This window comes from Dipodomys ordii, unplaced genomic scaffold, assembly GCF_000151885.1.
Source record: "Dipodomys ordii isolate 6190 unplaced genomic scaffold, Dord_2.0 Scaffold1, whole genome shotgun sequence".
NCBI lineage: Eukaryota > Metazoa > Chordata > Mammalia > Rodentia > Heteromyidae > Dipodomys > Dipodomys ordii.
This window is the reverse complement of record NW_012267217.1, coordinates 11,504,525-11,531,319: the sequence shown is the minus strand read 5'-3', so window position 1 is coordinate 11,531,319 and position 26,795 is coordinate 11,504,525. Positions and strand designations below refer to the sequence as shown.

The following is a 26,795-nucleotide window of genomic DNA, read 5'->3' as shown; positions in this document are numbered from 1 at the left end:
TCACAAAGGGGCTGGGAAGGTGGCTCAGTGGTGGAGCACTTGCCTTGCATGCATGAGGCCCTGGGTTCAATTCCTCAGCACCACATAAGCAGGAAAAAAAAAGCCGGAAGTGGCACTGTGGCTCAAGAGGTAGAGTGCTAGCCTTGAGCTGAAGAGCTGAGGGACAGTGCCCAGGCCCAGAGTTCAGGCCCCACGATCGGACCAAAACAAAAAATCATCACATAGAAAAGCAATTGTATGTCTTGATCAGAAAACTAAAAATCGTGCCTGTATATTGAAGGTATTTCATACCATTATAGTAGATTTATCTGTATTTTTAAATAGCTAAATTAGTAGGTAAGGGATCTATTGAGTGTAATTGAGGCATCGTTTTTTTCTATTCTTCAGGGTTATTTTTTTATTATTTTAGAAGGCAATCTTTGCCTTTCTTCTAGTTTTATGGAAAAATACAAATTATTCTGGGAGTCAGGCACAAACAATAGTCAAAGAGCATAAAGAGGAGGACTTTATCAAAAAAATGTTCTTATTCCATTTTCAGAGCTCCTATCTAGAGTCACACTTACAGAAACTTTCTATTGCTTTATATTGTGAGAAATATATCTGTCTACATCCCATTTCTATCCCATTATTAAAATTCATTGACCAAAGAACAGCTAAAGAACAGTTCCTTATGGAACTCAAACTCCAGCTTAACTGACTCACCTACATCAGCCTAGTAGCTGTTGCTTCACTATAATCAGTCAACTCCATGAACTTAGGGACTGTTTCTCAACTATAACACAAGGTAAATGTACTCTGCTTTTCTGTTTTACAATTCAATAAAAATGAAGATATTAAAGGTAATGTATCCATGTATAAGACTGTTTATATTTGCAAAATTCAAAGGAAGAAATGAAAAAACAAGAACTGTTTTTTTTTTTATTATTGCTTCCTCTCTTCCAGTGATCTTTGTTTAATCAGTTTGTCTGGTAGTCAATACTAATAATATTGTAGTTACTAGTTAAATACAAAATGTAATAAAATGACACATTTCAGATGGAGGATGGGGGAAATGAATATGTATTCACATAAATACACATGATTTCCTTCTGTTTGTCTCACATATCCAAGAATTATAAAACCTTAATTAAAAAGGGATCCAGCTTTACCTTCAGGACCCATGAGTACAAAGGTATGCACAGGTTCAAGAAGAGACTTTGAAAATTACTGTCAAAATATTATCTGTTCTAGGATCAATAATCCTGTATTTTAGTAGAACATGTGTCCTTTGTATTATCAGAAATATTACAGGGCAATCCTAGAGAATGCAGTTGGCTGTTTCCCTAAATAAATTTATTTTAAGAGAATTCTGTTGTTGACCCATATACTTATGTACAAGAAATGGTTGTGAGAAAATGGAACTAATTTAAACTGTATTTTTTTTACCTGAAGTTTGAAACAATATAAAAGGTTAATATTATTTGAAGAAACAGTGGTAATTTCAGATACATACAAGTAGAATATGATTTAAATCATTAAAGGTGACTAAGTAGATTAAAATGCCTTTTAAAAGCAATAGTGTAGTAGTTTTGTCACAAATCTTTTGGGAACATGTTTATGTTATCAGGAACATATTTAGCTTGTTGAGGACCAAAAAAAAAAAAAAATGTACTACATTAATGCTGGAGACGTATCTCAGTGTTAGAATGCCTGCCTAGCCTGTGGGAGGTTCTAGGTTCAATACATAGAACTTCAAGTAAAAGTATCTATTAAATTATCGAATAAAAGTATTATCAGAGAAGACTAGGTCTAATCTGAAAGTAGTAGACATCCCAGACTATCAGATGTAGTGTTTGAAATTGAGTTACAAAAAAAGAGATATCTACAATTTTACACTTTGGTGGGGGCGTTGGGGAAGATGGGAAAGGATGGGAAAGGGAAACAAAGGAGGAGGCAACAAAGCTTGATAAGAAATGCACTCATTATCTTGCTCATGTAATTGTAACCCCTCTGTACAGAATTTTCACAATAAAAAAATGTACTGACTTAACAAAAAAGATGGAAGGTGAAAAAGTTTCAGTAAGTACATAACATCTCTCTGTCACAACTTGTTTCTGGATGAATTTTGGCTGTTTCCAGAGAAGAGTACAAAAAAAGAAATAATTATTTTTAAAGAATGAAAAAAATTCATGTTTTTACATGGAAATAGATATTGTTTGGGGAAAAATAAGTATTAAAACAAAGGACTGGAGACATTTGATCTTTGAATACTCTCAATGCTACTACTTCACTAACCCTCTGGTTCATTTTTTGTTTTGTTTTTTAGTAATAACAGTTCTTTTAATATTGACAGATTCTTTTATTAAAAATTATGCATGAGCCAGGCAGTAGTATCTCACGCCTATAACCCTAACAACTAAATAGGCTGAAATCTGAGAATCACAGTTCAAAGTCAGCTTTGGCAGGAAAATCCATAAGACTCTTATCTCCAATTAAGCACAGAAAAAGCCAGAAGTGATGCTGAAGCTCAAGTGTTAAGAGAGGTAGCCTGGAGCAAAAAGGAACTAGGAACAGCATCCAGGCCAGAGTTCAAGGCCCAGACTTCAAGGCCCAGGACAGGCTAAATAAATACATACATACATATCTTAAGACCTCACTAGAAGACAATATTCTTAAATGAATAGATAAGAAAGAAAGAAAGAAAGAGAGAGGGAAAGAAAGAAAGAGAGAGAAAGAAAGAAAGAAAAAAAAAGAAAGAAAGGAGAGAGAGAGAAATGAAAAAGAAAGAAAGAAGAGATTTCAGATCTTTCCTGGCTAGAACCATGGAAGGTGCCAAAGAGGAAAAAAAGAAGGTTCCTGCTGTGCCAGAAACCCTTAAGAAAAAGCAAAGGAATTTCACTGAGCTGAAAATAAAGCAGTTGAGAAAGAAATGTGCCCAGAAGATTCTTCAAAAGTCAAGGAGGAAGTTCATCTATGAGAAAGCTAAGCACTATTACATAGACTACAGGCAAATGTACAGAACTGAGATCCTAAAGACCAGAAAAAATGGCCAGAAAAGCAGGCAAACTCTCTGAACCTGCAAAACCTAAATTGTCATTTGTCATCAGAATTAGAAGTATCAATGGTGTGAGTCCAAAAATCCGTAAGGTCTTGTATCTTCTTTGCCTTCATAGTTCTTCAAGTGCAACTTTGTTAAGCTTAGTAAGAGTTCAATTAATATGCTGAGGATTGTGGGGTACTCCTACTGCATGTCGGTACCCAAACCTGAAGTCAGTAACTGAGGTCATCTACAAGCGTTGTTATGGCAAAATTAAGAAGAAGCAAATTGCCTTACAGATAATGCTTTGATTGCTCGATCTCTTGGTAAATATGGCATCATCTGCATGCAGGATATGATCCATGAGATCTATACTGTTAGTAAACGCTTCAAGAAAGCAAATAACTTGTCTGTGGCCCTTCAAGTTATCTTCTCCACCAGGTGGCAAGAAGAAGACCACTTAATTTGTAGAAGGGGGAGATGCTGCCAGCAGGGTGACTCATCACATCAATAGGCTTTTTAGAAGAATGAACTGAGGTGTTGCCATGCTAGCTTGGTAATTGGGTCTGTTAATAAACAGTGATGCTGGCAAATTAATATGTATTGGGGATTCTTTTATTAGCTTGCTCCTGCTTCTCCTAACTATACTGGTAAATCTTAATGTCCAGAAAATTTAAGTTGTGGAAAATTCCATGTCTCAGACTTTGACTTGACTGTAAATTACCCTGTTTTGTGTTATTTTTCTATTATATATATATAAATATATATATATATGTATATGTCATGAATGTTAGGCAGTAAGAAATGAAAGCTCTACTTATGAATGAAGGTTATTTCAGAGTATCTTAATCATTTATGAACTTACTAAAAACTTAAAGTGGATATTGTTGCAAGTAACAGGACGTACATGAAGTAGGTATTTTTACAGTCTTCATCGATAATGCCAAGGATCTGATGAAATGGGAAATAAATACCTTGTGTTAAAAGGATTCCTGTTTCCTTCATGTGTAATTTAATGTCATTCTATATTGCTTCCAGAAATATAAACTTTGGGGGGGCATATTTGGAAGTTTTTATTATTCTTCTGCTTTGAGCAATGAATGTAGTTTTTGAGGGGGAAAGTTGAGCTTATATATTTTTTGAAAAGTCTCCAGTTGAGATTACTTACATTGGTTTACTATGTTTTATTCATGCCTAAACCCACATACACATACTCACACATAAACATAGTAATTATTTTTTACTTTATATTTCCAGAGACTTTGTATATTTATGAATCCAGATGAATGTATTGATATGTACACTCTCATTACAGGTTATTAATTTTATGAATTAAAGAATTTGGGAGTAGGGGTTGAGGGTTTGGCTGAGTTGGTAGAGCACTAGTCAGTGAACAAAAGCATCAGGTAGCAACTTCAAGTCTACATCTCATATCTAAAAATAAAAATGAATTTGGAAATATTTCTTATTTAAATGCCGTCCAATATATACATGTGATAATAATGTGAGAAAAGTTGTATTGAAATGGTTCTCTCCATTTTTTGTCATGTCTGGTATTATGAATACTTTGCCTCCCACAGCACAAATTACTTACACACCATCTTATAATTTAATGAAGTTGGCTTCTGTATTGGAATAAAGAAATGGACTATCAAATAAAAGATGTTCAAGATTTTAGCAGAATGGATTATATTGCAGCATCTGACACTAAATATAGACCAGACACCATGGTAAAGGTGTAACTAAACTTTTTGGGGTGAGAGATGATGTCTTTGATGTACCCTACCTCTTACATAAAGAAAATAGGAATTATTAGATGAGTATCATTCTTGATCTGTTTTCTTGCTCCAAAATATACTTCACACTCTTAAAATGGCTTCAGATTGTGTTACTAGTGAAGACATATTTCCAGACATCTTGGGTCACAGTTTGATTTCAAACTCATGGACAATGCATTGCATTCTTCATTTCATCCAAAAAGAAAAAAACAAACCAAACAAAATGAAAAATTAAACAACCTGGTCTATTTTCTTAACTCTCTACTGTCGTCCTCCAAAGACTGTCTTGTTCTCATATAGGCAGTCATTTTCTTTCTGATGCAAATTCTATAGAACTTCGAGATTCTAGCTTCTTTTGCCATTCCTCAAAGTGCTACTAAAACAAGGGACATATTTTACTGAAGATATTCAATAATGGCAAATGGCTTTTAATGAGAAAGTTATGCTGTACACTGAGTTTTAACAAAAGAAAATGCCACAGCACTTTTCTTAGATTCTTGGATTGCCCTCTTTCCAAAGTAATACTGAGAGCGAGGATCCCTCAATAAGCTGCTCCATGACATCCAGCATCTCATTCAGAGAATTGCCTGATTTCTACAGCACAAAATTTCCCAAACTCACCTTTGCAGAGCAATTCAAGTAATGCAAATGTACACAAATTGAATAATTGAAGTATGGTCTTTGCAGATGAAAATTCAAACATAGCAATTCATTAGAAAAATTTACGGTCCAGCACAATGGATCTTAGAAAACTGGCATTTGAAAGGTTATGTGGGGAAACATATTGGGAAGGGGGTTAACAAAAGAAGAGACAATGGGGCAGGGAAAGAATGCAGTTGTAATATTCGGTACCTATCCTATGAAAGTATGAACACTGAGGGGAGCAGTTGGTTTGGGAAGCATGTGTAAGAAAAATGAAAAACACACTGTACTTATAAACTGATTTGTTGAATAGTAACTCTTCTGTTCTACTAACTTAAAGATAATAAAACATAATATTTAAAGATCCTCTTGTTGTTCTGTGGTTTCAGAAGCATGAATTAGTTAGACAGAAGCATGAATATTTTGCTGAAATAAAAGAGACATTCCCCATAAGATTTTTTTCTGTCTACTTAAGCTAACCAGCTCAAATGTATGTGCATAGCTTTAGAATAAATACCTCTTTTACAAAATATTTCAATGGATCTTACAGAAGCTCTATACCTTCTCTTCATATACTATTAGCTGTCATGAAAACTAAAAATTACTTGCCAAATGAGAGAAAAGAGTAACAACTGACCATAGTTGTCATACAGAAAAGTTGTGTTAATTATATGAGATGCTACATGCAAGTGTTATGTCACAAAATGTGTGCCTAATACATTTTTTCTTTTCTTTTGTTATCCTTTATTCTCTGTCTCCTTTAGAAGTTTTCTTGGGCTTAATTCTCTCAATGCTCATTTTTTGAGATTGCAACCTAGAATTTATTACTTTTTCTATCATGTGGCACTCAGATATAAGAAGTTTGAAGTACTGAAAACGATGGGTATACATTAGAAATACCGTTTACCCAAATTTTCATGGTGTTTACGAAAATTTCACTACTCTTTTAAAAGAATTTCTGTATGATTCTCTCTAGACACATTTACATCTCTGACTTACTTTATTGTAGCTGTTCCTAGAATGTAACACTCACTAGAAATATACTCCCAGTGTGGCTTATTAGTTAATGAAATTACTACTTTAGATGAACATAATACACAATGCTTTAGACAGGTGAGCAGCCTAATTGCTTTTCAACACTTTTTAAAACTGGCTCAGTAACAAAGGGTTGAATCTTTAAATTATTATTTTCCCTTCTATTAATTACCTTGTCAACATATCTTTCAAATAAATATTTTTTTCTTTTATCCAGTGTAGCCCTATTATTATCTAATAATGTCTGTAAATGATCATGAATGCCTTTTTCCTTGTCTATCTTACAATTGTTTGGTAAATTGTGGGATGGTAAAAAATATTACAGCATTCTACTTCAAAGAACATTGGCCAGAGACATGAGAATAGATTATATTAATGTATGCATCCTTCCTTGTGACTATTTGTGATGAAAATTCCTAAATTCTGTACCAAAAGAACTTCAAGTTCTGCAAGTGCATCTAAATAGTATAAAACTTGGGGCTGGGAAGGTGGCTCAGTGGTAGAGCGTTTGCCTTGCATGCATGAGGCCCTGGGTTCGATTCCTCAGCACCACATAAGCAGAAAAAAAAAGCCAGAAGTGTTGCTACATCTCACATGGTAGTGCGCTAGCCTTGAGCTGAAGAGCTGAGGGACAGCGCCCAGGCCCAGAGTTCAGACCCCACGACCGAACCCCCCCCAAAAAAAGTAGTATAAAACTTTTCTTCTTTTGTAGGTTATCAAAAATCTATATGTCTTCTTGAGGGACATTATCTAGCTATATTCAGACTAAACAAGCACTACACATACAACATAAAGTTTCTAAAATAAAAAAAATCCAAAATATGTAATTGATAGATAACAAGAAAGGGAAATCTTGGTGGCTTTTAAATTGCTAACATTGACAATAGACAAAGTCACCTTGAAAAGGAAATCCTTAGCATAAAATGTCTGCCAAATTATACTTCTCTAACCAGAGTTTCACGGAGAGAAACAACTAAACTAGCTGCAGGGGAAGCAATGGCAGCTAAAAATGTTATTGGTTGATTATAGTACATTAAGAGTTTTTTTTTGTTTTGTTTTGTTTTTAAATCAAGCAAACAGTGGGGTGCCAGTAGCTCATGCCTGTGGCTCAAGCCTCCTCAGGAAGCTGAGATCTGAGGATCTCAGTTAGAAGCCAACCAAGGCAGGAAAGTCCATGAGACTCTTACTTCCAATAAACCATTAGAAAACCAGAAGTGGTGCTGTGGCTCAAGTGGTAGAGCACTAGCCTTGAACTGAAGGACATAGGGACAGCACCCAAGCCCAGAGTTCAAGCCCCACAACTGACCAAAAAAGAAAAAAGAAATTAAGCAAACAAAGATATTAAGTAAAAGTCAAACTGAATAAGTACTAGGAAAAGGGTATTTGCAAGAGGGGAGGCTGGAGCCAAGTGAGAAGAGTAGAAGAATGAAGGAATGGGAAAGGAGGAGAATTGAGGATTCATTGCACAGAAATGAGAAAAATAACGGAATAGTTGGTTCAAGGGGCCCAGATATATGGAAAATATTACACAGATCAAGATGCACTGTATACATAAACTACTTTATTAAATGACCAAAAAATATAGTCAATACATATCCTTAAAATTAAGAAAGGTGAGAGGGGATGGGTCATTAGTGGTGGATGAGAAACATCTAAGGGTAAGATTGATAAAGGTACATTGAATTTTGTTTTGTTAAATGGCAACTCCTTTATACAACCATCTAAAGATAATAAAAAATACACACCCACCAACAGAAACAAATAGCTTGGGCATTTATCTAATCATTGTGAATATATTAGAAATGTGTAAAGATAGTTCCAGAGGCATGGACCTATATAAAAAGTGCAAGATGTGAGAATTTGGGTAGGAATTTGGGTTGGAGAGACAGGCAGTTGCCTAGAAAGATGACTGTACTCCAGCAGAAACAGAATTCCCAAATTCAAATGATTGGTTTCTGAAATACTGGGTCCATAGCCTCTCCAATCCTTGAACACACTCTTAGAGAACAAGACCCAACAGATGTTATAATACCTCCTAGCAGATATTCTACCACAAACAGGCAGGTATTTGTTGATTTCTTAATAAGACCAGGGTTGTGGATTTGGGAGATTTAAACTACCAAGACACAGTCATATGGTTTGCGTCTTTCATATTGTTTACATCTGGTGGTTATCATTAACGTGCTTGAAAATTCTTAGTACCGAGATGGTGTTTATTAGATTTCTTAACTGTAAAATCATTAATTGTTTCTTTTCCATCCTGTAGTCATTGGAAACAAATCAGTCTGTTCTCCTTCTTTACAAAGTAAAGAATAACTATTCTATTCATCCTGGAAAGTACTAGTTGTAAATGACTCACTGTACTTTTCCTGAACAAAATGTTTCTTTTTTTATTCAGTTTAGTTTACATATATCAATAAATATTTATAAGTGTTATCAAATTTTGAATTTGAGAACAGTACACTAGAAAACATCTTTTATTCCATTTCTTAGAGTTCATTTTGATAAGCATCATTTTATATGGTCATTTGCACATATTGAGCCATTGTGATACTCTGCTAAGAATCCTAGACATAGTCTAGTTATTACAAAAGACAGAAACCATTCAGCTTATGTTTCTTTGAGTCTGACTTACTTCACTTAATACAATTTTCCCCGAAGTGTTTCTATGGCAATGCCATTCTTTCTGATGGAAGCATAAAATTCTATTGTGTGTATATACCATATATACACTCATCTACTCAGGGACATCTGCACTGATTCCATTTTGTAGGTATGATAAATAATGCTACAATGAATATGGTTGGATAAATACCCAGAAATGGGTAAAGGGGAGATTGGTTTAGTCTTTTGAGGAGCTGTCACACTGCTTTCCTGATTGTTTAGACAAGTTTACATCCTCACTAACAGGATAGTAGCGTTCCCTTTAGACCACATTCCCACCAACATTTGTTATTAAGAGGCATTTTTTAAGTGAAGTTGTGGTTCTTTTTTCCTTTCTTTTTCCCTGTTGACAGTTTTTGATTTCTCTACCCATTGTCTTTTGTATAAGTCTATCTCATTTGAGAAAGGAAGGGGCAGTCACAGAAGCAGTAGGACAAAGGGTGAACCAATGCAGCATTAATACTCATTGGCCACTGTTGGAAATGAACTTTACAACTTAGGGCAGAGGGAAGTGTGGGGGAAAGTGCAAGATAATGAGGGAGAGGGATGACACTGATCAAAAAGAAAGGTACTCATTATCTTACATAAATGTAACCCTCTGTGCATCACCTTTACAGTATCTTTCAATTGAATTTATGAAGTTTTTTAAAAAAATGGTTCCTTGGCCTTTTACCATTTAGTTCACATATAAACTTTTGTACACACATGATAACAAAGTTCATTATTGTTTTGTTGGAACAATGATTTTGAGTACTACTTTCTAATACTTGTAGATAATACAAGGTCATTCTGTGCATGTTTTTCCTCATCCATTTATCAGCTATGTCATGCCAACCCTCAGAAACTTGATTTCACCGTATGTCACTGATATCTGTGAAAATTACTTATATACATTTAAAGATTTCAAAGCTTTTCCTGTTATTTCTGCTGATGTAGAAAACTGCATGAATTAATGGTTTATATTTCCATCTACTTTTTATTTTCTAGATTCAAGACTTTACTCAAATTATACAGTTAATGACCAGGATTTCCTCTACTTTGTAGTTATTCTGTTTCATGGAGCTTTAAATTGTTAGATCTAGAAACAGGCAGGAATCTAATTCCTTCTGTCACATTTTATATTATATCTTAGTTTTCAACTTAAATTCACAAACATTGAAGTTTACTCTATATACTATATTTTTATGGACCTTAACAAGTGCAAAATATTATATATCCGTTATTTATATATTATTTATAATAGTTTTATGCCTTCCTTTCTATGCCTTCCTTTCTCAGCCCTGTCCATGAATCCCTGGAAAATATTGATATATTTATTATATTTTAATATATTATATTTTAATATATATTATATTTTAATATATAAATATTTCAATATATTTATTATATTTTAATTATATTAATTTAATATATATTTATTATATTTTAATATAAAAATATACATAAATATAATAAATATACTGTACAGAGGGGTTACAGTTACATGAGTAAGGTAATGAGTACATTTCCTGTTGAACATTGTTACCCCCTCCTTTGTTTTTCCCCTACTATCCCTTCCCTCCCCCCAAAGTTGTAAAGTTTGTTTTCAACATATTGTCATATACAGCTCATTGTTACAATGAGTTAACCTGTATCCTTATTTCAGCATTTTGTTATTTCCCTTCCCCTCCCCAAATTAGAAAAATGTATATGCAAGATTTAGGGCACAGGAATCAAATACAGTGAAAAGAGGGTTATTCCATGGGGGTAAGAACATACAAAATAAACACAAAATCAAATAGTATATTATCAATATGTTTAAAAACAATAGCAAGAAAGGAAAAACCACTTATGTCCCTATCTTGGGGTTCGTTTCACTTAACATCATCTTATATTGTAGAGAGCTGCGTGCAGCCGCACCTGGAAGATGGCGCTGGCTTCTTCCCTCCGCCTTCCCGATGGCGAGTGCTCTCTGTGGTAAACAACTCCTTATATGGCTAAGGCATAGAATCTGGCTTGCTTCCGTGCACTTGGACCTAATTGATGGTTCCCACTTGGCGTATCAGTGTTGGCTACCCAGCGGGTACTTAAGGCTGTGGGGAATTCTCCCCGGGGTTGGGGTCAGAAGATTGCTCAAAGGTCCTGAATAAACTGCAGAGAGAAGAGTTCGGTGTCGTGTCTTGCTGGTCGAGGCGGTCGCGACATTATATGATCATATGTACATAGTTTCCGAGCTTTTCGGCTTGTTCTGGACATATACAAATTGCAAATAAGGGAAAACATGGGACCTGTGATTCTTTGGGCATGGCTAACTTCACATAAAATAATTTTTCCAAGTCTTTCCATTTCCTAACAAATGGAGTGATGTCATTCTTTCTGATGGAGGCAAAGAATTCCATTTTGTGTGTGTGTGTGTGTGTGTGTGTGTGTGTGTATCACATTTTCTTGATCCATTCATATACTGAGGGGCATCTGGGTTGGTTCCATAACTTAACTATGGTAAATAATGCTGCGATAAACATAGTTATGCTGGTAGCTTTAGTATGGTCTTGTATTGCTGGGTTCTAGGGGAGCTCTGTATGCAGTCTATTATTATCTTTAGTGTTGCTTCTTCTAGAATGAAAATAGAATCACATACCTTTTACAGGTGTGTTATGTCACTTATTATTATACATTTAGGATTAACCCTGTCTTTATGTTGCTTGATAACTCATTTCTTTATTTTTTAACATTTATTATTTATTCATGTGTTTAACAGTCAATAAGTCACCTCTTGGTGGAAATCTCACTTATGTTCAGTTATAGGAAATAATTATATAAACAATAATTAAGTTTTTCAGTAAACAAAATAATTCTGAATTATTTGCTTAAATACCCATGAGAATGACTGTTACATGGTAAGGAGCTTAACTTGAAATTGCTAATTATCCTGTACCATCTTTCATTTCTACAAGCAGTGAATTAATGTTCACGTTGTTCTATGTCTTTATTAACTACAGGAATTTTCACATTTTTACATAGTTATGTCTCTACCTTGGTCTATTGTATGTGTCTCAAACTTACCACCAACTTTACACAATGTACAGTATACATTTTTTGTATGCATTATATGTAAATTGCTTTTCTTCAAAAAATTACACATTTACTCTTTGCATTTATGTATATAACCTCATATTTATGTATATGACACATTTTTTCCCTAATGGCTATATTGGGAAGTGCCATGAAAATTTAATAGGTCCTGCCTAGAACAGTTTCTTAGGTCATTGGTGGCATAACCTCCAAGGAGATTGTGGGACTCTAATCTCTCTGTCTCTTCCTGTTCTAGTTTGACTTGTGACCATATCATTTTACATATATCCTCACATGATATGCCACCTTCTTGGTGGAATAAATCAGTGGAGTTTTTTCATGTTCTTGAATTTCTCAAACTGTGAATGAAATAAACATTTTATCCTTATAAAATTGATTGTATCAAGTAATTTTTAGGCAAAGTTAGCCAATTTGGTAATGCAGGTTATACATGCAGGCAGTGTAGCTTCTGCCTGCTAGGATGTTTACCCAGTCTCCTACTCTCTTCCTTGGCTACAGTGTTCTGTTTCTTTGAAATCTTAATCCCTGTTGGCTTTTAGTCCCATTACTAAGATTGGAGACTGAAAAGGGCTGAAGAGAGAGAAATGTATTTCCCCTTGTATGATACACAGTTGTTTACTCTAGCAAGTAAGCATTGTAACAAAGAAGGCTTAGGGTACCTTCCAAAACACTTGGTCTAGACATCTTCTGGCACATCAAGGTATATTGGATTGGAGTCACTGGCATTAATAATCACCAAACCATGCCAATCCTAAGTATAAAGACTGAAGATTTTATTAATCTCACAACAGTCTTTATCAGCCTCCCGTACTGCTCAGAAACACCATATAACTGTTCCTGGTTCTCCAGATAGGCTGATCTTGACTTTGATTTTGTGAGTATGCTATCTCTCTGGATTTTAGAGTGTCAGTGTGCTTTGTAACTTCAAAGAAAAAATGGTCAAAGAAAAATTATTGATTTTCAGTTTGTAAGGATAGAAGAGAAAACCTCCCAACTCTTTATGTGCTATCACTGTGACTAGAAGCCTTTTTTGATTTTTATGAAGTTTCAAAGCTAAGTATATATTACTATCTTAAAAAAAATAACTAACAGTACATCTTAGAGGTGATGAGTATTAGAGACACTTAGGCTTTATTATTTTTTGAGAACATTTAAGTTTTCAAATTCTTTACATTATTTAAAGAATTAGTTTTCCAATAATTCTGCTAAATGCAGTTATTTCATTGTTGCAATATTGAAAATTATACTACATTTTGGAATTATTTACACAAAAATGCAGAGAGAGACTACATTAACATTTTGAACCAATGGATAGAAAATTGTTTATCCATATATGGGATTAAAGTGGATAGAGACATTATAATTATCCTATTATAATCATTTTTTGTACAGAAGATATTTATGCATCTAGTGAAAAAGAAAAAAATCATATTTTTATTTACTTATTTTTCTGAAAGTAAAGAGATAAGGATCTAGGAGACTAAAACCATCAGGCTCATGTGTGATCTTTCAAGAGATAAATATTTACCTACCTTTGTGTTTCATAAACTTAGAGTATTGTCTTCACCACAGGCTTTTTGTTACTTAGATTATAAAATGTGTGTAAGCATCAAAGTCACTATATATTCTTGATCATTAATGACTGTTAGTTGTTACTTCTTTTTTTGAAAATTAAATTGACTAAACTTTTCCTAAAGGAACATGAGGTCACACATTCTCAGTTGATTTCTATTATGTCCTGATCAAGCAATAATCTATAGAAGCTGAGAACTGTACTGCTAGTTAGGAAGGATGTACTAATCATCTCTCCTTATAATCTACTATCCAGTTTGATAGTTGAGAAGTCAAACACAAAGAAATCTTAAATATTTTGTCTAGCCTGATAACATCAATTATGTTAAATTAGGATTACAGTATGCTCCTATTGGACAGCAGTAACCTCAGTCTCATAAGCAATCTTGAATTTCATAGCATACATTTTTTATGTATTAATAGTGTCAGTTTTCAGAAAATAGAGAAAGACCAGCATGTCTGAAACATGATGACATATAATTTGATTATTTGTGGTTTTATATGAGGTAGATGAAAATTAAAAACAAATATAAATGGCATATGTTTTGTGTAATAAAATTTTTGAACCAAGAGAAAAATAAGAAAATATTGGGTCTTCTAGTCAAATACACTTTCACAAGGAAACAAAAAGAAATATTTTAATGGTACATATGGGATACATATATCAGTAATAGGGGAAGCTTTAAAACATGTGATTTTCCTAATATTAGCACCCAGAGACATAGCTGAGTCAACATTAGATGCTGATATATCTGTAATTAAGAAAATAACTAAAATGACATCATAAATATATTTTAAAACATACTTTGCATGGATATGTTAGAAAATTTTCATTGAGACAACTTAATATATAAAATATTTTTTAATGAAAGAGGTCATCTAGATGAGAAATGATAATTGACATTTTAAAGTAATAGCACACAGGCTTATGCATATAAAATACCAGTATCCATATATATAATTGCTGTGAAATTACATTTTTATCTGATAGATGACCTTAGTTAGATTTAATTGTTCATTCAATGCTTCTTGATTCACCTAACTCTAATTGATACCTGAAGTTTGAGTTTAGTATTTGTTTCATAATCTGACATATGGAATACAATATTTTAGGAATGACTGGAGACCCAATATTTAAAAGTAATTGTAAAACTTACCTGATAGCATGGAATAGTTGTTTTTCTTCACTTCGTTACAGAAAATGTACCCTATATGGTAAATAGATTAATCACTGAAAATATAAGATATTCAACACAGAATACAGTAAACATTGGGGTAAAAATTTATCATACAATGACTGTAATAGTCTTTTAAATATATTCTTAGCTCTGTTTACAAAAGGCTACATTTTTGACTATATTTGGATTTCTTATATAGAAATTTAGAATTAATATGCCTAGATTGGTAGATAGTCTGACAAAGGAATGTATTCTTTTAATGAGAATAGGTCTGGGAATATGTCTTTCATCTCATCTCACTGCTGCTATTGGAATATGGATTCTACAATGCAATTGCTTTGAACTTTTATTCTCATACCTATTGCAGTATAACATTGGACAACTATTCAATATCTCCAAGCCTTATAGTATTTGGAAGACTGAATGTGATAATAATATAAAACAAGCAATAGAACATAAGATTGAAATATTCACAAGATCAGTTAAAATATCATCTGCATTTGTTTGTTTTTAATCCCATAAAATTGAAGAAAAAATTTTGTGAAAGCAAATAAGGTCCATGTAGAATAGATTTAAGATTAATTAATGTTACACACACTTGAACTACACAGACTGGAGGTCATTTTAAACCAACTTTTGTTATTCTAAAGTGCTCTAATGCAAAAAAAGGTTCCAGTTGTGTTGATTTTATAAGGATAAAAGAGGTATATATTTTTATGATTCTAAAATATATTTTTAATTATGAAACAATTGTACTTAATAAATTGAACTAAGATATAAGTGAAATAAGAGGAACTCATTCTCTTTAGTCTCATTTATTCTTGCTATTAACATACAAGAAGTTACAATGTGGTCTTTTAAATATTTTTATAGTAAAAGGGATGTACAGAGGGGTTAAACTTACACAAGTCAGGTATTGAGTATATTTCTTTTTGAGCAGTGTCACCCCCTCTCACATTTTCTCCCAGTTTTTTCCCCTCCCAAATTTCCTCCCCCACAAGTTGTATAACTTATTCCAACGTAGTGTCTAGTGAGTGTCACTGCTGATTTAATTCATCCTTTGTCCCATCATTTCTCTTCCCTTCCCCTCCCCAAATCAGATAAACATGCATATAAGACAAAAGGTACAGAAATCAACAGCAAGGACAAAAGCGGGGAACAGAAGCAGCAGCAGCAGCAGCAGGAATAGGAGGAGGAAGAGCAGCAGCAGCAGCACAAATGAAAACAACTTTGGCAGATTCTACCTCACTCCAGCTAAAATGTCCCTTACCTTAAAAAATAACACTAACAGATACTGGTAAGATGTGGCCCAAAGAGAATGGAACTACATTGTTGGTAGGAGGGTAAACTTGCTCAAGCAGTCTGGTAAGCATTATGGAGGCTCCTCAAAAGGCTAAACATAGAATTCCCTTATGATCCAGCAATCCCACTCCTGGAAATTAATCCAATTGACCACAAATCAAATCATATTAAGTCACCAGCACAACTATGTTCATTGTAGCATTGTTTACCCTGGCTAAGAGATGGAATGAACCCAGATGTGTCTCAGCAAATGAATAGATCAAGATAGTATGATATATAAACACAATGAAATTCTACTCATCTGTAAGAAAGAATGATATCTCCCTATTAGTAAGAAAATGGAAAGACTTGGAAAAATTATATTAAGCAAAGTAAGCCAGACCAAAAGAACCATACTCATTTGTAATAATTAGAATGTGCCTATAAATATATAAGTAAACCCAATGGATAATTCAAGACAAATAATTACATTTGGACATGATAAATTAAACAAGACTCTGAATATTCACAGAGTGAGACTAAAGGAGGATATTCTTAGGAGAGATCACAAGGTCTCAATAGCTATGTATGTATGATCATATAATATAATGCTTATTGAAATTAACTCTCAGAAAGGTAAACACTTTTTTTTTACAATGTGGTCTTGAGCAGTATTTTCAAACCCCCAAACTTGAAGAGGCAGGCAATATAAATAAGTGGCAAAATAATATAAAAAGTGATGGTGAATGTGTAAGCTGGAGACTGTATGCCCACTGAGAACCTTTTCAAATTGAAAAAAAAAGTTTAAATGCTAGTGTGCTCAAACAAGTCAAATCTGATGGACTAATCTGGCCCATTGGTCCCATTATAAGCAGCTTAACATGTTGCATGAGGATGTTAGACTGTAAAACAAATAACTTTGTTCACTACAGCACTTCTTTCTTTTTGCCTGAGGGAAAAATGCCTTGGTGTGTTAGTACTTAGACAGTATATACTTCAAAGATGTGTGGCCCTGGAGGTTGAAAAATAATTTCTGAATCCATACTCCTAGTGATTCTAAGTCTACATAATAAGTTTTGGAAAAACTGTTGTTAGGAGATGACTTACACCATTTTTCCAGTGGGAATTGAAAACAAAACAAAAGGAAATTCTATCTGTACTTGAAATTTCAGAGTTATGTGTCTGCTCCCCTGGATTAAATGTAAGTGGAAATTAAGGCAAAACTGTAGAAAGCAGAAAGATATATTTGCAATAATATAGGGCAAACAGGTTGCATGCCACATATTATTTAAATATACACAGTGGATCTATTAGAAACAATTTTTATTATAAAAAGTTGTATTTTAGCATTTTCCAATCTAATCCTAGACAACTTCACTCTCTAGCTGTGCTTCAAAAATTCTTCACCTTCAGTCTTTTTGTGTGGATCTGGTAGGCTGAGAATTGTGGAAGAACACTCTTACAACAGAAACTCTTGGTTGTGTATAGGTAAAACAACCTAAGTTTCCCTAGCCAACTTCTTTTCCATTATCTTTACAAATCTTGCCTTTACTCTGACCATATCCTCAAATCCATCTCCCTTTCCTGAGTTTAAGAATCACTTTCTACAAGGAAGTTCTTAGACAAGACGAGTCAGGTACACTCACATGATTAAGAAAAATTAAAAGATATCCTAATATCTACCCAAACACAGCAGGCAGAAAACAACTGATGATAAAAAAAATTTAAAAACCTATGGTTTGTAATTAAAGTGGTTATAATAAAGATTCTCTTTTGGTTGCAGATTTTAGTAGGGTACCTCTTATTAAAAATTAGCATTTCTCAGTATAGTTAGTTCATGTAGTTAGTTCATGTCAGAAGGATGAGATCTGAGGCTGGTGATTTGAAGCCAGCTGGAGCAGGAAAGACCTTGAGACTCTTACTTCCAGTTAACCACCCAAAAAGTCAGACATAGAGCTGTGGCTCAAGTACTAGAGTGCTAGACTTAAATACAAAAATTCAGAGACAGTGCCCAGCCCCTGAATTTAAGCCCTGCCAGGACTGGCATAAATTAACTAATTAATTAATAGATAAATTAATATTATTCTGTATGTTTCCAGAGCATGTGTAGGAATTTCATTAGACTCTCCAATATCTTTTGTGCCTATTTTGTGATAGTGATTATTTGAAATAATTAGAATGCACATGTAAGCAAAAAAAAAAGTATTTAGAACAGCTTTTAAAAATCTAAATACAAAAATCTTCCCATGATATTTGATTCTCTGGTATGAAAGTTAAATCAAAATTATGTAGTTTGGAAGCAACCACTGACCATACCTTTATAAACAAAGGAAACACAAGACCTACTGTTATTATAGAAAATAATATATTAAAGATATATTTTAATTATACCTGCCTTTTACCAATTAACTTGTATGTGAATTAATTAACTAGTATATGAACAAACAATATTTAATTCATATAACGTAAATGCACAAAATATTAGTCAATTTTTACAGTTGAAATTTTTCTATTAAATATTGACACCTTCATATGAGTATGAGGGACTGAATAAGAGAGCAAAATATATGATATGCTAAAAGGAAATGTATATGTAAGTGAAGCAGAAGAAATACAGTACACAGATATAGAAAGAGGAAATTGATGCCTGAAGTTGTTGACAAATTGCTTATGTGTTCCTGGAGGAACAGCATTATGCTATGTCCTCCTTTCCTTTCCCATAGTTCCTCTTCTGCTAAGTTTAGGGTGGTAACTGAAAGACTATATTTACTTACCAATGAAGTAATCTAGCAACTTAAGTAGATGTCTTCTCCATGAATTGCCTAAAGGTATGAATAAAAATGTAAACCTGTAAAATATCAATAAAGCTGACATAAAACTTTTTGTTCCCCAAAACAGAAAGCAAAAAAGTGGATGGCCTTAGGGTAATATACTATGCCTAAAGGCTAAACAAATCTCCTGCCACTTATTATATTGGAGTGTTATTGCATTTTGTCTATTAGACATAGTGCCCTTGAGATTTTACAGGGTTTTGAACATAAATCCTTCAGCTGCTAAAATTTTAGTGGATGCAGACGTATATACAATGATGCTAATGTTCATGAGAGGGACAAAATACAGGACTATTTCTTGCGATGCCTAATGTGAGTGTCAAATTACCAACCTCCACCAAGCAAACGGGAATGCTAATTAAAGGGGTAGGACATGTTCCAGTTGTTCTAATCAAAGAGAGCTTAATCCTTCCATAAGCTGGCTGGCTTTGTTGGAGGAAATTCTGAACAACCTTGTTACTTTTGATAACTGTAAGCCACTGACTCATGGCCCCTTGACAGCTAGCTGAGCATGTAATAACATTTCTCTGTATTTGGGGACTGGCTTAGCTGGCTTTATAATAGATTATTGTGGATGTTAAAGTGAAATGTTAGTCTTTCTTTAAAGCTCTGTATTCCCCAGTAATTAAGGTTATAAAAAAGGGCACAGAGCACAATACAGTTTCAAGGTCGCCAAACACAGATATAACAGCCTTCAGTTTGTGTAAATAAGGTATTAACCATAGGTTTATTCTGCAATTGTGTCATGAAAAATAGCTTTTCGAGAGCAGTTTGATAGGGAAGTATTTTGAAGTATCTTAGAAATGTGTTTTTTTTTCTTCTAGCTTCAAAAAATTAATGACTAAAAGGAAAAAGTAACTGACATAATAGAGAGGTAGGGGGAAAGGATTAAATAATATAATAAAAAGAAGTTGAAAGCCTTCAGTTAAGAGAAAAACTAGCCACAAGAGCAAAACTTTATCCAAAGGATTTGAGGTCATTGGGTATAACAAGAACCTTGGAGAAATCTCAACCTTTGGCATGGAAATGTCTGGAGATTGCACAAACAAGGATTTCACTTTAACTTTCAAGACGCTGACAGTTATAGGCTGTTTGTGTTCCCAATTCATTGTAATTGGGGAAAAAAAGTTAAAGGAAAAGTTCCCCTGAGAGAGACATTTAACTACTTGTTTCGAAAAAAGAAATTGGAGTAGTTTCATTCAATTTTAGATGTGATATTCTCTTAGCGTTTGAGTCAGATCCTTATGTTAGTCATTTACAACAGGGAGAAATGTTCCATCATGTATTTCATAAGAAATGCTCCTTTGTGATGTTCAATTGCCATATAATTTCACAAGAAGAAAAAAAAGAAAGGCAGGCCAGATTTTTCTAGTTAAGTATTGTAAAGGTATTACAACTTTCTATATAGCAAGAGTCACACTGGTGGTGTGGATTTCTGTTGCAGAAGGACCTTAGTGTTGGAAAAGCATAATTCATAGTGTCAGTAAGGCAATCATATTTTCATTGTACCAGATAGGATCAGGGCAGATACTCCCCAAGGAGTGAACCTCTTTACTTCAATTTTAAACTGATGAAAGGGAGGATGTGTGATGTTTTATCGTGCAGACAAAAAAATGTCACTCCAGTAATTGCTATGCAGGTGCCTAAGTACATGCTAAATAAAACTATAAATTATATTTCTCATGCATTAGGCATTAATTGTGTCAGCAGTTACAGGAACAATTACCACCTAATATGTACTTTTTTAAAAGATGGAAATAATCAGGAAATTCATAAAGGTAATATTTTAAGAAAAAAATAAGACTGCTTTTCCTTTCAAGGTATTTTAAATCGCTACTTTACATATCTTCTAAGTTGAAAACTTAATCTTATTCAAATTCTTTCTATAAAAATGTTATACATAATACCTAAGGCTTCCATAATTTGTCAGAAAAAAACTATAATTAATAATGTAATGAAATCACTTAAAGTAACATGGTAGAATAAAATGAAGCTCACACATCTTCAAGAAGTCACAGCCATGCTAGAGATAACCTAACTCTATCTCTTTTCACCAATTTATTCAGTTCAGTCTTTGATGTAAGACAGACACCTTATTCCAATGAGCCCAGTAACTTTTTGGGTTGCTGTTTCTGATCACTGTTTTCTGGACATGAACTCCAACTTACATTGCCATACGGTATCAGATTTTGGCCAATTAAAACTCTTCCTCAGAATTAATACATAATTTGAAAGCAAGAGGTGAACTTTTCCTATCAACAGTAAAGACATAAGCATCGAATTGCCATTGTCAGAGAGCAATTGTCACTGAAGATTATCATGTGGAAGGAAACAGTCTGATGATATTCACTCAAATTCCTTAATTCATTCATTCATGGTCATTTCTACCACTGAACTGTTAGGGAGTCAATTATGTAAGTTTATTTCTAATGCTCTTTAGTCTATGATGCTTTAGGCTTCTGTTTTCTCATAAATAAAGGAACTATGTGACATATATTTATGTTCTCATTTTTTTCTTCATATTGTCATGGTGCATTCATTTATAAGACATACTCTACAGTATGAACCATTTCCAGCGTATAAGGCTTTAACCTATGATTTAAGACTCTCTATGATTTGATATTTTATATAATCTTCCATATTTTATATTTTATCTAAATGATGTCTTGCTAGAAAAATGCTCCCACACAGAAGAATAACTATTTCCCCATTACATGTCCTTTTACATATTCTATATTTTCTCTAGAAAAACCAGAGATCTATAGCCTATATAAAGACAGAAAAAGTTATTTCAAATAAGGGAAACCATGGGGCCTATGTTTCTTTGCACCTGGCTTACTTCACTTAATACAATTTTTTCCAAGTCTTTCCATTTCTTACCAAATGGGGCAATGACATTCTCACTGATGGAAGCATAGAATTCCATTGTGACATTTATTTATAAAATTACACTACTCATTTAAGAGGCAAAATGTCATCTTTGTAATCAATAAGAGGCTCCATTAAATATTTGGTGTGTTAAAAGATAACCTAATTTATTTTAATTGATCAGCTTTAGTAATTTTTTTAAAAAAAGTCTACTTTTTTCAGTGCAACATAATTATTATTTTCAGGAATATTTCCAGAAAATGCCTCTCTTTAACATTAGAGAGATATCCAGACAGATATTATGGACCTGTTCTCAACAAGTATTAGGCTAATAGAGGGAAAACACAAATATAACCTAGATAGATTTCTACTGGCATTGCTTGATCAGCAGTCAGCACATGCAGTACTTACTGCTTGGAGGCTGCTGATAGGAGAGGAAATTGGCACATACCCACTCTGGATCACTATTTTGCATTTCCACTAAGGATAAAGAGATGTATAGCCCAAGATTCAGAAATTTTATTTCAATCTGTTCAACAAAGAACAAATTAATCTCATCAGAACATCTAAAAGAATCCAAGTAACATTACCATAATATCCCTATACTATAAAACAAACACAAAAGCTTATAAGAATACAAATATAAAAAGCAGGGCACCGGTGGCTCATGCCTGTAATCCCAGCTACTCAGGAAGGCTGAGATCTGAGGATAGTAGTTCAAAGCCAGTCCAGGCAGGAAAGTCTATGAGACTCTTATCTCCAATAAACCATTAGAAAACTGGAAGTGGCACTGTAGCTCAAGTGGTCGAGCGCTCTCCTTGAGCTCAAGAGTGCAGGGACAGCGCCCAAGCCCACCACCGAGCAAAAAAAAAAAAAAAAAAAAAAAAAATATATATATATATATATATATATATATATATATAAAACATTGCACTATGTTAGATTTTCCTGTGGCTCTGATAAAATACTGACACAGCAACTGAAAAGGTGAAAAGATTTCTTTTTGCTCATGGCTTCAGGATGTTTAGTTCATGGTGGAATTTCATGGGGAGCTTTTTATCTCATAATAGTAGATAGGAAGCAGAAACTAAGGTAAGGAAAAGAGAGACAAGTCCATGTATAACCTTTAAAGGCAGGCTTCAGAAGTCTATCTCTCCCAACTACACCCCAAATCCTAAATTTCCATGCTCTCTCAGACCAGTGCCATCAGCTTAAAACTAAGCATCTGTACCTTGCTTATTCAAACCATAACACGTGGTGTTCTTGTAACTACCATAAAGTAATGACAATGAACAAACAAATGCAACATGCCAAACATGAACAGAGATTTCAGTCTATTTGAAGATGCGATAGAATGTATAAACTACAAACAGAATAAATGTATTTCTCACAGTTCTAGAGGCTGACAAGTTTCATATCAAGGCACCAGCAAATTAATGTATCGAGGCAGTTTATTTTTTGACACATTGCTCACACATTTTTGTTATATCTTCATGTGATAGAGAAGATGAAGAATCTCCCTTAGCCTTCTATCATATACACACCAATCCCAATAAAATTAAAATGAAAATCCCAAGGGCTTCTACATTCTGATGGTATCACCTTTTTGGTTAAGATTTAACATACAAATATGGAAGAGATATATATTTTCAAGCCATAACAAAAATCTTTACTTGCAGAAAAGAAGCAACCAGACCCAGGAAAACAAGGCAGTATTATTACAGGTGTAGAATTTTAAAACAAATATATTTTGTTAATGTCAGTATAATGGTTAACTTTAGGAAATGTATAGAAGTAGGGAAAAATGTAAATGGGTCTTCAAAAGTATATGTGTATTTATTTTCTGATTCATTAAGATGGGAAATGTTGATATGTCATATTTTGGATTATATATTATTATTTAATAGATAGTATACATAAAAATCACAAAATGAAGTTTAAAAATGGCAAATTCTACAAATGTTCAGAGAAGTAATTTTCACTAATAGAACAGTTGAAGAGCTTCAGTAAGATATGTGGATTAGTAACTGTCTTAAAATTTGGGGGCATAGCCCAGCAAAATTTGTGAGTATAAATATATACTTGAATTAGATGCAACTAAATAAAGCATAGAAAATGAACAAATGAATCCTTATGGCTTAGTAAAGAGGGTAACACATTTTATTCTAACTACAAACAACTTTGAGATGCACTGGAATAAAGAACAGAAGAAGATCGAAAGCTTTGACCAGAAATCATAGCTCTCTTTTGCGTCATGGTTGTATATAACCTATTGTCAAGGAGATTGCAATTTACACAACCAAGGCACTAATTGGAGCAAGAAACAAGAAAGCAAGATAAACAATGGGTTTTGAAACTGAATAAGTACCGTGAAAATATTGTCTAATAAGAGCCATATATATTTCCATCTACAATTCATTAGTCGTGTGATTATCATATAGAAACATTGAAAACAGGCATTCATTATGAGAGGTAATGCCTTAGGCTAAAAGAAGAATTGATTACTAATTGAATAAACATAAAAGGTTTTTGCCTACATATAAAGTTCTATGGACAGACAGTTTGGCCAGAGAGGAAAAATTCAGGCAGCTTGGTTAAGAAGCCAGATTTGATTCTGCTGGGCAGGGGCACTGGGGGGGGCAGGAGGGGGAATTGAGGAGAAATGGAGAGGAAAAGGATGGTAGGTGAAAAACAAAGGAGGAGGTAACAATGCTCTATAGCAAATGAACTCTTTACCTTACTCATGTAACTGTAACCCCTATGTACAGTATCTTTACAATAAAGATCTATTTTTAAAAAAAGGAAAAAAAAGTTCTATACCACAATGGAAAATAAAAACTATGTAGTTACAAGTACCTACTTTTGTAAACACCAGTTTGAACGAATCTAATTGAATCTAATTGAAATTGACATAGACATTTTTAACCATAAAGCCTTATAAATGATAACGTTACCTTTATGGAAAATTTGTTAATATGGCCATATTTTCAAGTGTTACATTGTCCAAAATGGAACAATCATTAAAACAGTAAATATTATCAAATATTTACTTAAATAAGCAAATAAAGTAGCTGTTTCAAATGTTTTGAAATATACTTAAATCCAAGATTTCAGATATATAAAATTGTCTGTGAATTCTTTGTTGTTACAAATTGTCTTCTATGAAACTTACACATTATTCTTAAGTTGGTCATTTATAGTCTTAGCACAAGGATAGAGTGCATACAAATTATTTGTCACTGAATGAGAAAGATGTCCTTCTTTTCCATTTTACATTTTTCTCATTTCTATCTGAGAGTAGCTCTTTAGTATTGTGTGCTAAGACATATTTCTGCTTCCTATTTCCCAAGCTTTTTCTTGTTTACTTATATAGTACAGGTTTTCCTTTAAATTAAACATGCTTAGAGAACAAAGCTATGAATAGTGCAGAGAAAATGTTTATACTTCTCCAGGTATGGAAATGCATCAGAAATCTCTGTATTCCCTCAAGTGCCTCTATAAAATAATAGCAATTCATTTTGGTCTAGGTTTCATGACAAATGCCAGTTATCCTCAGTAGTTTGGTAGTAGAAGCTGGGCAAAATCAGTCTGAAGAAACAAACAAACAAATAAACTAAGGATATGATTCAAGTGGTAGAAATTTGTATACATATATGAGGTCTCATGTACATGTGGCCCCAGGATTCAATCCTCAGTGCCACTAAATACATTTAATATATATTAATTCACTTTTCCTGGTCTCCAGAATTTTTTTAATTTTTTTTTTAATTTTTTATTTTTTTGTCGGTCATGGGGCTTGAACTCTGGCTCTGAGCGCTGTCCCTCAGCTCTTCAGTTCAAGGCTAGTACTCTACCACTTGAGATACAGCACTACTTCCGGGTTTCTGGTGGTTTATTAGACAGAAGAGTTTCACGGGCTTTCTTGTCCTGGCTGGCTTTGAACCGCCATCCTCAGATCTCAGCCTCCTGAGTAGCTAAGATTACAGGTGTGAGCCACCAGTGACCAGCTCCAGAATTTTTAGTACCATGAGTAAAGGGATTATTGAACCAACATGTTAAATAAATTACCTTAAATTAATTAATTTAACTAATTAATTTAATTATAAGAATAAAAAAGTTACTTTAAGTCCATGAACACAAACCCATTTTTATTCTTAAAGATGGAGCTTAGCTGTTTAGCATTTTTAAATCAAGAATGTGGTTAGTTGGAGAAAGAATGAGGAAATCCTGGCCAGCTCTATTCAAAATGAAATTTATTGTGCTCTTTCCTATAGTTTAAAAATAGGCATTTTGAAATTCAGGAGACTGTGTAGATATAGTATAGAGTAAATTTAGGTCACTATATGGAACATGAAGTAGAACTATTTCCAGTTATAAAGGTGGACGATTTACTGGTCAAGGAGTAACAGTCTATTTAAATAAGTCAGTGAGACTTGGGCTGTGTGTAAGTACAGCATAATCAGAATAGAAGTAAAAAGATCATTATTGAAAAATATCTGGGCATCAGTGGTTCACACCTATAATCCTAGCTACTAAGGAGCTGAGATCTGAGGATAGGGGTTCAAAGCCAGCCTGGGCAGGAAAAATGTGGAATTCTTATTTCCAATAAACCACCAGAAAACAGGAAGTAGTGCTGTGGTAGTGGTAGTGGTAGAACACTAGCTTTAAGTTGAAGAGCTCAGGGACAGACCTCAGGTTCAGGGTTCAAGGCCCAGGACCAACACCACCACCAACAAAAATACTCTTTAGTATTCTATAATCTTGGAATAAATAAAAGCCAATAAATCTGGCCTAATTACCATAAAAGAAATGCGAATCAAAACAACATTGAGATTCCACCTCACCCCTGTTAGAATGG

At 33.7% G+C, this 26,795-nt stretch overlaps 1 pseudogene; it reads left to right on the top strand.

Moving 5' to 3' along the window:
* Nucleotides 1-2,801: 2,801 nt before the first annotated feature.
* Nucleotides 2,802-3,552, top strand: LOC106003172 (annotated as a pseudogene).
* Nucleotides 3,553-26,795: the final 23,243 nt, after the last annotated feature.